Below are 12705 nucleotides of genomic sequence, written 5' to 3' on the forward strand. Positions count from 1 at the left end.
CAGAGGTTTTTGACCATGAGTGACCATCATACACTGCAGTTAACTCAAATCTGCATACTTTTGGCAATTAGCATCAATTTGTCCACACTATAAATTCAGTAAAGTAATATAGCATATTTCAGTCTTAAAAATTAATAAAAAGTGACATTTTGAAGTAGAAAGACTGGAATAATATTTTCTTGTAAAAAGTACCTCATAAGACACTATATATAGATAACACTAATTTATATAGTTGTGTTTGTGCAGAAAAAAAATGACTAACTTAATTTAGATACTCATGTTAGACATCAAAGCTGGATTGCAAAGCATTAGATATGATTAGATATGAAGCGAAACGATTCTTAAATGCTGCCGAAACTGTCAAATAAATTCATCTCATGCAGGTAGTGTGGCATAAAAAAATCCTTCCTTAAGACTGCTATGAGGTCATCGGCTGAATGTTTTATTAGGTATCGCTAGATGATGAACGATGATTTTTACTTTGCTTTCAAGCTGGCGAAAGTGCCTCATAAAAGACTCTTTGCAATATGATCTCTGAATGTTGAGATGATTACCTACCACACTAAGGCTGTTTTATTTTTAGTAAAGTGTGTAAAGGAGTGCTAAATTAAAGCTTCCTTTCAATGAAAATGTGTCTGCTGTGGAAGAAAAGGAATAGTTTGCAAACAGTGAAAATTATTCTGATTTCCACACATACTGTAGCTGGATTTAAGAATAAAACAGAAACAAAACCAAATCATTTAAACACAATTAACAAGCTATTCCTGTTGCCCCACTGTTTATCTGTAAATTAATCAGTGCCACTCCAATTTAAGCCCCTAAATTTGTTGCCTGCGAGCCATTAAATATTCATTGTTATTGTAATATCGTTTTTTTTTTTTCTTAGTTAGTGGAGAGTGACACATTGAAAATACACACTGCAGGCTGAACTAGAACATCTGTGCCATGACTCTGACGTCAAAAAAAAAATAAAAATAAATAAATATGACAAATTATTCGTCCGATTGTCACTTTTGTTCCTGTATTTCAACTAAGCCAAAAAAAAAAAACCCAAGCAAAAAAAAAATGTTTTTGTTCCATTTTTTTTTCAAGAGGTTTATTTCATCATTTTAACCTACAAGTGTACAGAACCATATGGCTGCCTACTGTTGTTAGACTGTGTAATCGTTTTAGCCATGTTTGAATGGCTATAACAAAGTAACCATGTATTAAATGAAGTATGGCTCGTTTAAAGCTCTTGGTACCTGTTGCCATATTGCGTTTACAGCTGTGGTGAAACATCTGGAGTCTTGTGTGTCTGAGTATGCGTGACGCTGCAGTGATGCTGTGGACAGTCTGAAGCAGGAGAAGGAATTCCGTAGTTGGGGATGTCAGCGTTCGTGTTTCAATTGGGTAATTTGTGTAATACAACATCTTGCTGCACATTTCTGTTCAATTGGGCAGTAGAACAAACAGTGGAAAGATTTGATGGCAGTTTCCTCTGATTTCACCAGCTGGCTGGATAAAGAAATGACAGAGGGCATGACACAGATTGGCATGCCCTCGTTGTGACACAAAAGAATAATTCAAGCATTCATGTCATCAACAGCTGCTTTAGAGATAAAACATATTTCTGTTAAAGCCAGAGCTCTGTCTGTCAAGCCAACACAAATTTCATATCCACACTGGGGTTCAAACCTACACATTTGAAAAAAAAATGCTTCTATTTGGGTTTTTGGGTGTACTTTAGCAGCTGTTTTCATTGCAAAATATAATATCAGTGTAATATTTTTACAATTGAAGTGAAAATGTTGGTTAAATTAAACAATGAGTTTAAATTAGTGTTTGAATCCCTCAGACTTTTGAACCTCAACTGTATGTTATTTTTAGGGGCATCGTCTTTATCCATATGGTCCCTGCATTTTAGCTGCACATTATTTTTAGTCATGTCTTCTAGGATAGCAATAAACCTAATGAAGTATGACAAATGTCTCGTTTTCCCTATACATATTCTACACAGATCATTTCTGCAGTGACAGAAGCGGTGAGCTCCTAATGGGATGAAGCACTGTAATGCTGCACAGTGCCAAAAGAGGTCATGTGTGTGCTTTGCCAGTAATACTCACTTATGTAATGATTGACTATGTGCATATACTGACACACTAGCGCCTATATTCCTTCACATACAAATGTGTTATTTTAAAGATGACATATCTTGGAATTCAAATTTGATTGAAAATAGCTGGGTGTCCTAACCATTAAAATTTTTTTCCCAGTTTAAATCAAAACTTTTTTGTGCCAACAGGCAACTAGTAACTGAACATATTATGATGCTACTGGTCTCTATTTGTGCTGCATCACACTAGGTAGCCCCACACACAACTAAACCTCATTGGCCCAAATTGCTTACTGTAAGTTAAACGTCAAATTGGTTGTGACTGGCTGTGATTGTGTGATGCAGTTTGCATCCAGTGTGGACAGATGCATCTCTCATCCCTGTGAGCTTGTTACATTGTGCTTGGTTAAGATACAGTCAGAGAGACGGTCATGAAAAATAAAATTGTCTGTTTATGGTGTATAAAAATATAAGAGGACTGCAGGGAAATAAGTAATAATAATAAAAAACAACAAAAAGCCTACCTTAGTAGAGTCTACTGGATCATTTTGACCTGTGTGTGTGTGTGTGTGTGTGTGTGTGTGTGTGTGTGTGTGTGTGTGTGTGTGTGTGTGTGTGTGTGTGCTCTTGTTTTTGTGACATATCAGGACACAATTCTGTATGACATGGGTATGACACAGGTATTACAAGGAGAGGGTGACTTATGAGGACATAACCCATGTTCCCATTTTTCAAAACGCTTATAAATCATACAGAAGGAGTTTTTTTTTTTTAAGTAAAAATGCACAAAGTTCCCTGTGAGGGTTAGGTATAGGGCCATAGAATATATAGTTTGTGCAGTATAAAAACCATTACGCCTATGGGATGTCTCCACCTTTCACAAAAACAAACGTGTGTGTGTGTGTGTGTGTGTGTTTGTGTGTGTGTGCAGATGAAATAGATGAATAGATGAAAATGAAATGACTAAGGTCCCGTCCGATTAGTAAATTCTAATTTGGCTCTCTGAGAGCAGGAATTCAAAGAGGAAGAGAAGAGTCCATCTGTCACAAATAATGAACACTCTCCATACACATTAAACCAGGAAATGACTATATAATGGCACTCGGTGGACTGAGGCGCTATTTATGACAAACGTCCATCTTGTCAATTAGCCAGCACAGACACACACATGCACACACTCACACACGCAAATGGTATCTTCATGCCAGGTATCTCTTAGATGGGCATGGAGTGGAGGAATGAGACTAAATTGGCTGCTTTAGAGCTGAGGGAGGTTATTTTAGTCTGGCATTTAACATTTATTTTTATTTTAATTGTTATTTTCCAATGTACTTTTCATTTCAGTTTAATGTTTGTTAGTTTCAGCAGTGGTTTTGTTGGATGCAGTATTGTTTTAATGCCATTTTAATTTCAGTTCAACTAATTACAAAAAAATCAGATCAGGAATCGACATAACATTAACAAAGTACTTCACATCTAAAATAAGCAGAAACATTGCAAAGTTTCTGTCACTTGTTGATTTTCCAGCTCAGATGATGGAAAACATGATAGCATTGCATCTTGACAAAGCCGCCGCAGTTCAGCAGTGTTAAGACATCTTCAAATTGGCTAAATCTGCTGAGTTAACTTCTCCCACACAGACAAAACAGGTCAGGGCCGGGTTTCCCGATAACGATTGATCTTAGTGCTCATTTTACGATCGTTCATTATTGTTTCACGTGCGTTTCCCAAAAATGCACTTAAAGCAATTGCACGTAGCTGTGCTTTAAGTGCTACTCAGAAGTCGCTATCCGTTTGTCAAGTGCTGAAATGTCACCTCATAGAATGGTTCGTAATTGAAGTACACGATTGTTTATTGAAATGTTAACCTTAGGCTGCATTCCAGAGAGACAACTTGGATATAAAAAATGTAATACAATACTGTATTAAACTTAACATAATAATGTATAATATACTTTATATATATATCACGTCAGCAAGTCATTGACACCCCTCCCCAAAGTCTTTTCTTTCTTTCTTTCTTTCTTTCTTTCTTTCTTTCTTTCTTTCTTTCTTTCTTTCTTTCTTTTAATTAATTAAATTTAATTCAAGTTTATTTGTATAGCGCTTTTTACGATACAAATCATTGCAAAGCAACTTTACAGAAAATTAAGTTGTGTTAATTAAGTTGTGTCAAGTTAAGTGGTGATCAGTTTATGTGCAAATGACAGGAATTTTCTGAAAAATGTATACAAGTCATAGTCAACTAGACGATGAACACTATTAACAGCAATTATAATGTGATTGCATAGTAAGTAGCAATATTTGTTAGTTCTGTATGTTGTTTCAGGGTTAGCAGCATCTGGGGTCCTCTGAGGGGTCAACATTATCTCTTCTCAGGTGTTCTGGATCCAGACTGGAGCTTGTGTAAACCTGTGGCAAAACAGAGAAACAAATAGAGACATCATTAGCGTAGCTGGTGTTCCAACAAAGTAAAATTAATTAGTTTAACCAAAGCTAAAGAATAATAATGCACATTTGGTCAGATACAACTGCAGTCACAAATTATGCGACACATTATTCGAATGCTTTTTAATCTAGATTTAAACAGAGAGAGTGTGTCTGAACCCCGAACATTATCAGGAAGGCTATTCCAGAGTTTGGGAGCCATATGCGAAAAAGCACTGTATACACATTAAGATGTGTATTTCAAATTTTTTCTGCCCTTTTGAATTATTTCATTTATAAGTTAATAAAAAATTACAAATAAGAAAACAAGTAATAAAGTGTATAATAAAGCACGATCAAATCCTTATATTATAATCACATTGCACTTGAATAAAGTTAAATGTGCAATCTGCCGATTGTCCTGCAGGTGACTGCATAAATCGGTCTTCTTATGATGCACTTAGGGCTTTATGATTACTCCAGAACACTTGTAGATCATACATTCAAATGAAAATGCATTTAAATATATATATATATATATATATATATATATATATATATATGCATTTAGTTGGACTTAAGAGTGTTTTTCAACCCACTTGAGTAGTAATTTTTTTGTTCAATGTTGTTGCATACTGTCTTTTTAGAAATGTACTTTTAAGATTTCAAGCACACTACACCATGTGCACATTCAGTACAATTAAGCGCATGTTTTTTCACAAGGGAATGCCGTGGAATAGAGTACAAGACAGACAGATAGGAAAGGATTAAAGATGTGAAGCAGGTCTTCAGAAATAAGCAGGAGGATGAGCAGGTTGCAGTTGTTATGGTCCTCTAAGTGGCAGCTAATGAGATCAGACCGATATCTTTTGGACGTTGAGTGGCAGTGCTTCTATTCAAACTCTCTGCATCACTCCATCCAAGCCTCTCTTCTCTGTCCTCCATCCATCACACACTCCTTTCAGGAATGGACTTGAGCGTAGGTACGAGGAATTTCAAATAAAGTGTACAAAGAGAAGCTGTAGCACTGTGGTACGTTGTAGTGCATTAAGGGTAATCTTCATGAATAAGAACGGCTCTTGAGGGGTGTACTCAGAAGCTGGTGTTGTTGAGAGCATCACGGTGTGTGTGAGTGTGTGAGTGTGTAAGATTACTGCGTGTTCTATTTTGTGCTTCTGAAGATCTTGCTGAAAGAATTTTGTAGATGAATGCATGAAATCTTTAAGGCTCGCATGAGTATGTTTTCTTTATATTTATTTATTGTTATTTTTTATTTATATTATTATGTTGTTTTTAAGAAAAAAAACATAATAATAATAATTCAAACGTTTAATGTAGATACGTTTATTAAAGTGTGTTATATTTTGCATAATTTTATATAAAAATTTCAATAATTAAAATTAAAACAAAGAAAATTATTTATTGCTTTACAATTAACCATACAAATTAAATGTTTAAATATTTATTAACATATTCAGATATCATATATTGGTAATAAATTAATTATATGCTTAAGTGCTCTGAAATAATAGTATCTCTGGTTAAAAACGTTTTTTTTTTTCTTATTGAATCAGAAATATGTACTGTCGTCCTTACAGTGTTTGGGCCAGTGAGTAAAAAATCAACAAGTATTTGCACTAAATGTGCAGCAGAGCAGGTGCATATTTGAATGGGTATCAGTGAGTTTTATTTGCTCCGGTTTTAGATGCCAAGCAGAAGGATGTTAAGAGACCGATGTCTGTGGTCTCTCTGTGTCTGTCTGGTAAAAGAGCAGTGATTAGGGGAATGTGATTCATCCTAGAGGGGGTCCTTCAGAAACATTCTATACCCATATTCAGAATGCCAGTTTGGGTTATTCAGAGGAAATTCCAGCTTTTCTAAGACACATTTCCACTGTGAAGAACCCTTTGGACTCTCCGCTTCAAATGATGTTTGACACAGTGAACCGATTTCATACCTCACTCAATTTCAAAGCACTTAGTGAAATTACATGTGTTTGAAGATGAGCATCAGCAATGATGGCAACGCTCTCAGTATTGCGCACATAACAATGCAAAAATTTTAAGCTGAAGTCAGAAAGCAAGCGATAAACCATCGAATAACATTTGGCCAGATAAAAGGTGGCAGGCCTGTGGAGATGAGAGCTCCTGCTGTACAAGTGCTTTTGTAAACACTTTAATATTTCATGAGATCCAACCAAAATCTTTCCTCTCATTGATTTGGTTCGTGGCTCAAACCTTTTCTTAATACGTCTTCCCTCTCATCAGATCATTTCAAACAAGAAAGGGAAGCATCTGTGGGATCTTTTAAATATTGGAATACGTTTTCATGCCTTTCGTTAATGATTTGGTTCCAGTGTTGGAGCTATTGATTGCCAAACTAAAAGATATACATAATTTAAAGTCGGCATGAAATCCAAATGTACTTTTTTTTTTGATGCATACTCCTGGATTTATTATTCCAAGTTTTTCAAAAGTTTGGCATCTTTCATCAAAATACAAAAACTTGTGAGCTGTTCACAGAGGATGCATACGTTCTTCTTTTTGATTATCTAAAGGAGTCATACTATTCTTTTTCACTTGTTCAAATTTAGTTAGTTTAATGTTGCTGTTTAAAACCTTGCAGATCTTTCCTTATGCTCAAAGCTTAAAGTCCACTCTTTAACCAATCAGAGCATGGGTTTCATTGAAATAGGAACTTGACACAGACTGGGAAGAACGGTGCTTCAGTAATGTAAAATATTTTCAAAATAATCCTAGAAACCTATTCTAGGTTTTTTTTTTTTTTACCCCAAAACCTAAATCAAGACTTCGAAGCCTCAAATAACATTGCCTGGTGTGGTTTTCTACCTTATTTGTGATGTGAATGTGATGTGCATATAATAAATAATAAATCTATAAAAATAAATTATAGAACCAATTTGCCTTACTGAGCTCCAGTTTCATTTGCATGCTTGGTAGTAAAAGTAGATATTTTATATTTAATGTTTATTTTATTCAACTTAACTAAATGTGAGCTACAGGAGGCCACATTTTCCTACATGGTGCCATTATAGTTTGAAACAGCCACTTTTCACAATCCAGTCAATTCTTCTGTTATTTCTAAAGTTGTACTCTGTTGAATATCCAATTTGACTCGGAGACACTCAGTCTACATTTCAGAAAACTATGCTACAGTTTACAAATACAAAAGTGCCTAACAAATCAAGCTAACAAATTGAAATTGACCATTTGAACAAATTGTTTCACTAAAATAACATCCCAGCATCAAGCGAGCACATTTATGGAGTGTTTTCTTATTGCTTCAGCTCATTTGTGCTCAATGCAATAGCATAAAAGCAATGATGTAACATTTTGTCACACTACACCACTGTCAAGGTCCTGACAATGTTTCTAAATTAATCGCAGCGCTGCTTTTAGTTGTTTGCTCCCAAGCAACGTTTGATTTATGCACATGCGGTGAAGGTATTGCTTTTGCAGTTTGCAGCATCAACCTTGAAAATGCCTCTCAGAAAGATGTTTGCAGGTGCTGATTGTGTCACAGACTGTTAGTAATCCTTCATGAAAGTGGAGCCAGTGTTTTGAACTGATTGAAGATGGACAGATAGCATTCTGTGTGGCCTGATGAAAGAACAACACAAAGACAGAAGCTTCACCAGTGTATCGACAAAACGCCAACGCTCAACACAAAGCTTCGGGACAAATGAATTGAAACCGAGGTCTGCCATTTTAAACCAGCTCTGCTATTTTAAAGAGATCTTACATAAAATTTCATCTCTTAATACTTTTTTTCTTTCTTTCTTTCTTTATTTCTTTCTTTCTTTCTTTCTAACACTACAACTTTCAGCTCACTTTTTATGATAATGCTTATCTTCAAATACACATACTTTTCTCTCTCTCTCTGTCTCGCTCAAGCAGCCGTCTCTCTCTCTTTCTTTCTCCCGTAGCAGAAAGACATCTCGCATTCATTATCCCTTGGCCTTGGCTCGTGCTGCTGTCCTCCCTTCTGCACTGCTCAATTACTCTGTCTTCCTGGAGTGTGTGGTGGTGTCAGGCTACTGTAATGACTTTCTGATTATCTGTCTGTCCATGATGAATGAGATGGAAATGTACCTCTGTGGCCAAACAGGTCTCTGGATCCATGCCAAGTGGGTACGTTGAGGGGCTTTGGGCACGAGCTGACCGACAAACCTTTACCATAATTACAATTCCACCGACTTGAGCAGTTTGCCTCATGTACCACCATTTCGAACAGTTCGTCTGGTCGCAGCATTACAATAGCTAAAGCACCAAGCCATCACCTGAGATAGAAAAAAAAAAGATGTTAAATAGACAATGAATTGTACAAGTATTATGATTCCAAGTAGATACTATGAAGAGGTAAAAGGTAATAACACACTGTAATAAAAAAATAATATATATACATTTTAAGGATTTGAAAAGAAAGATTTTTATACAATTAACAAGACAGAATGATTTTTCTACTTCAAATTTTCATTTAGTTATTGGTGTTTCTTTGTTTGTGAAATTTGCTAGCAATTTCTGAGTGAATTAATATAATTTTTTGTGTACTTGCATAGATAAGTGTTCGAAAATGTTTTTTGACCTTTTGGTCTTTGTTAGGTTAAATATGCATGAAAATATTTTTATGTAAATTCAGCCTCCAGCTGTCAATGAATTTAATATATAAGTTGCAAGTAATTTTACAGTTTTTTTCTATTTCGAGTGTTTAGTTAAAGGGATAGTTCACCCAAAAATGAAAATTATGTAATTAATAACTCACCCTCATGTTGTTTCAAACCTGTAAGACCTATCTTCAGAACACAGTTTAAGATATTTTAGATTTAGTCCGAGAGCTCTCAGTCCCTCTGTTGAAGCTGTGTGTACGGTCTACTGTCCATGTCCAGAAAGGTAAGAAAAACATCATCAAAGTAGTCCATGTGACATCAGAGGGTCAGTTAGAATTTTTTGACATAATGACATAATTTTGCAAATTGGGCGAACTAACCCTTTAAGTTGCTTAATTAACGGTATATTATAATTAGTGCTGTCCATCAATTAATCGCATCCAAAATAAAAGTTTTTGTTTACATAGTGATTACATAGTATGTGTGTGTACTGTGTGTATTAATATAGGAAGAATAAATATATACAGTAAACACACACATACAGTATATATTTAGAAAATATTTACATGTATATATTTATATTCATATAATTTATATGTAAAAATATTTAACATATAAACATAACATATAAATAATTTTTTCTCAAATATATACATGCATGAGTGTGTATTAATATAGGAAGAATAAATATATACTCATGCTTGTATATATTTGAGAAAAAAATTCTTGTTTATGTGTTAAATATTTTTACATATAAATTATATGAATATAAATATATACATGTAAGTACATGTAAATTTTTTCTAAATATATACTGTATGTGTGTGTATTTATATATATACATAATAAATAATAGTATACACACATATATTACGTAAATAAAAACTTCTATATTGGATGCGATTAATTGCGATTAATTGTTTGACAGCACTAATTATAATGCTTATAAATTATATTGTAAGGGTTAATACTAGAAGGCTGGATGCCATTCTTTTATATTTAGTTATTATTTAAACTACATTTAATAAAATGTGTGTTAGTGCATTAAATATAAATATAACTTTTTCCCTGCTGTTATGGCTAGCGACTAGAAAAATAGCTTTACTCTGGAGTCAAGTCACCTTTATTTATATAGAGCTTTAAACAAAATACATTGCGTCAAAGCAACTGAACAACATTCATTAGGAAAACTGTGTCAATAATGCAAAATGACAGTTAAAGGCAGTTCATCATTGAATTCAGTGATGTCATCTCTGTTCAGTTAAATAGTGTCTGTGCATTCAGAAAGGGCTGAAGGGCTAAAGGGGAAGTGTCACTGACCCTGTTGTAAATGACATTGACATTAGATGGTTAACCAGAGTAACAGTAATAGGCCACCTGGTCAGGTCTGGATACCTGAGAGACAAGTCAAGTCGAGTCTCAGTCATCTCTTAACCCGGACCTCCATCGGTCCCTTGCTCTCCTGCTCTTATCCCGCCTCTCTGTCACTCCCTCCCTCTCTGTTTTTGAGCTTCTTGTTCAACCTCTGATGCGTTTCTTGTTGCCCATTTACTCCTGTGGCTGCCCAATGTGGACACAGTAATGACATTCTGATTGTCTGTCTGCAAATGAGAATGAAATGGGTGTCTGAAGAAATTGCCATGTGTAGAGCCGTCAGTTGTAAATTGGGGATGGGGGGGGGGGGTGCTTCAGTGCCTCGTCTGACAAATGCTTAAAGAAAGAAACATTCTGGTGCTGTGAATGCATGAAATTACACTTCAGGATTTTAATTGACCCCATTCAAGGCATCAATTAAAAATGAAACAATGCAGTAGAAAGCCTGTGCACCTTCCAACAATTTCACTGAAATAAAGAGTCCCTGTACCTATTTCTGTATTGTGTTCTTTCAAAGCTGCTTTATAGCACTTCAATCCTCTCTATTCTCTGTCCTATTGCCTGACCAGTGGCCTAATGTTCAAAACTCTTCTTACAGCTGAATAAGTCTGAGCCTGTCTTCTTATAATGTGAATATTTCTCTTTAAACTCAATCCAAGCGTTAAGATGAAAAGTCCCACATAGCCTTTAACATAAGAGATTGCACACATTTGCTACTTCAGAGAGAAAGTACATGAAACATTTACTGTGCTTGTCTATGCACGACGAAGCAAGCTCCATGTGACAAACTGGTAGTTTAATGAAAAATAAATGTTTGCTTAAATCATGGTTTGTGATTTCTTTCTTATTCGTCTAATAAATGCGGGCCTTTTTTCTTTGAACTCTCAAAAATAGAAAGAAGAAAATATGTACTGTGTGCATTGTTTTATAGACCTATTTTCACTATAGAAAACAGCTACTTAATATGTGATGTTGTATATTATGATAAATGCTGTGTGTGTATAAGTGTTACCTTCGTTTTAAATGTGTAAATGAGAATCAGCATCTCAACTACAACAATCAGCCTCTAATCAGCTCTGATACTTGAGCGCTCCACTTGTATTTAATAGAATTTTAACATTCAAATCAATCACTTTAATTAATATTTTTAGGCATTAATGCTCTCAAAGTTTAACAGATGTAATTGTCAGAGAAGGACTCAAATCCCCATTGGTTTTAATTGCTATTTTATTAATTCTGGCTGGGCGAAAGGCTGATGCATTTGAACAGTACATTAGACAGAGAGAGGTCATTTGGCTGTGTCTGCCAGTACATCAAATCCTGACAATAGTTGCCTGGAATGATTTCACTGTATTTAAACCTTACCACATACTGATGAAGAATACCATATATACACACACCTGTATGTTGCCAGTGATGTTATAACAACCTGCTATTTTAAACATATATTATTATTATATCATTATCGTTACTTCTAAAAATGTTGAAAGTACCATTTTAATTCAACAAAATGTACATCGGTGATATAATGGTATATGGTATGATATGGTAGTACTATGATAGTTTAATATATAAAAACAGTAGTAGTGAATGATAATCATGCCATATGATGTAATGTTTACATGGTATTCCTAGAATGTCATGTCGTTATCATCGTACAAGTGTATGTGTGTGTTTATCTGTGTGTTTGCAATGTGTAGGCGGGCACACGCTTTGCCCTGTTATGGAGGGTTGAAGGAACAGTGATCCATGGTGGACCCAGGCGATAGGGCCATATGGTGTGCCATGTTGTGTCATTAGTGTAGAAACTTGAAGGGGACACCAGTGTCTTAATTATCGCCAGACAGCCTGCAATACTCAAACCTGCAGAGAGCAAAACCTCTGAATGCTCACAAATGCCCGCATAGGCATTAATGCATGGCGAAGCTATAAAAATGCTAAGTACTTTCTATCTGATATATTTGATTTAATAGTGTGAATTTAATTAGTTTTGTAAATAAGGGCTGGCAAGCAAGGTTTTTAATTCACCTCACTTACACTCATTCTCCTAATCTTTTGGGAGCTTTCACACTTAAATCCTGATTTATAACTGCATAATTCAGGTAGCCTCTTTCCAGTTTCAGAGCTATTATTCTCTATATGGATTTGTTTGCTGTATTTCTAATGGATTGTGTTGACATCT

The 12705-nt window shown here is 35.0% G+C and overlaps 1 protein-coding gene across 1 annotated transcript in view; it reads left to right on the plus strand.

Moving 5' to 3' along the window:
* tenm2a (teneurin transmembrane protein 2a) overlaps window positions 1–12705 on the plus strand; it is a 397797-nt gene that overhangs the window by 44646 nt on the left and 340446 nt on the right. The gene's annotated exons all lie outside the window — the stretch shown is intronic.

The sequence above is a fragment of the Carassius carassius genome, chromosome 29 (assembly GCF_963082965.1).
Source record: "Carassius carassius chromosome 29, fCarCar2.1, whole genome shotgun sequence".
Classification (NCBI taxonomy): Eukaryota; Metazoa; Chordata; class Actinopteri; order Cypriniformes; family Cyprinidae; genus Carassius; species Carassius carassius.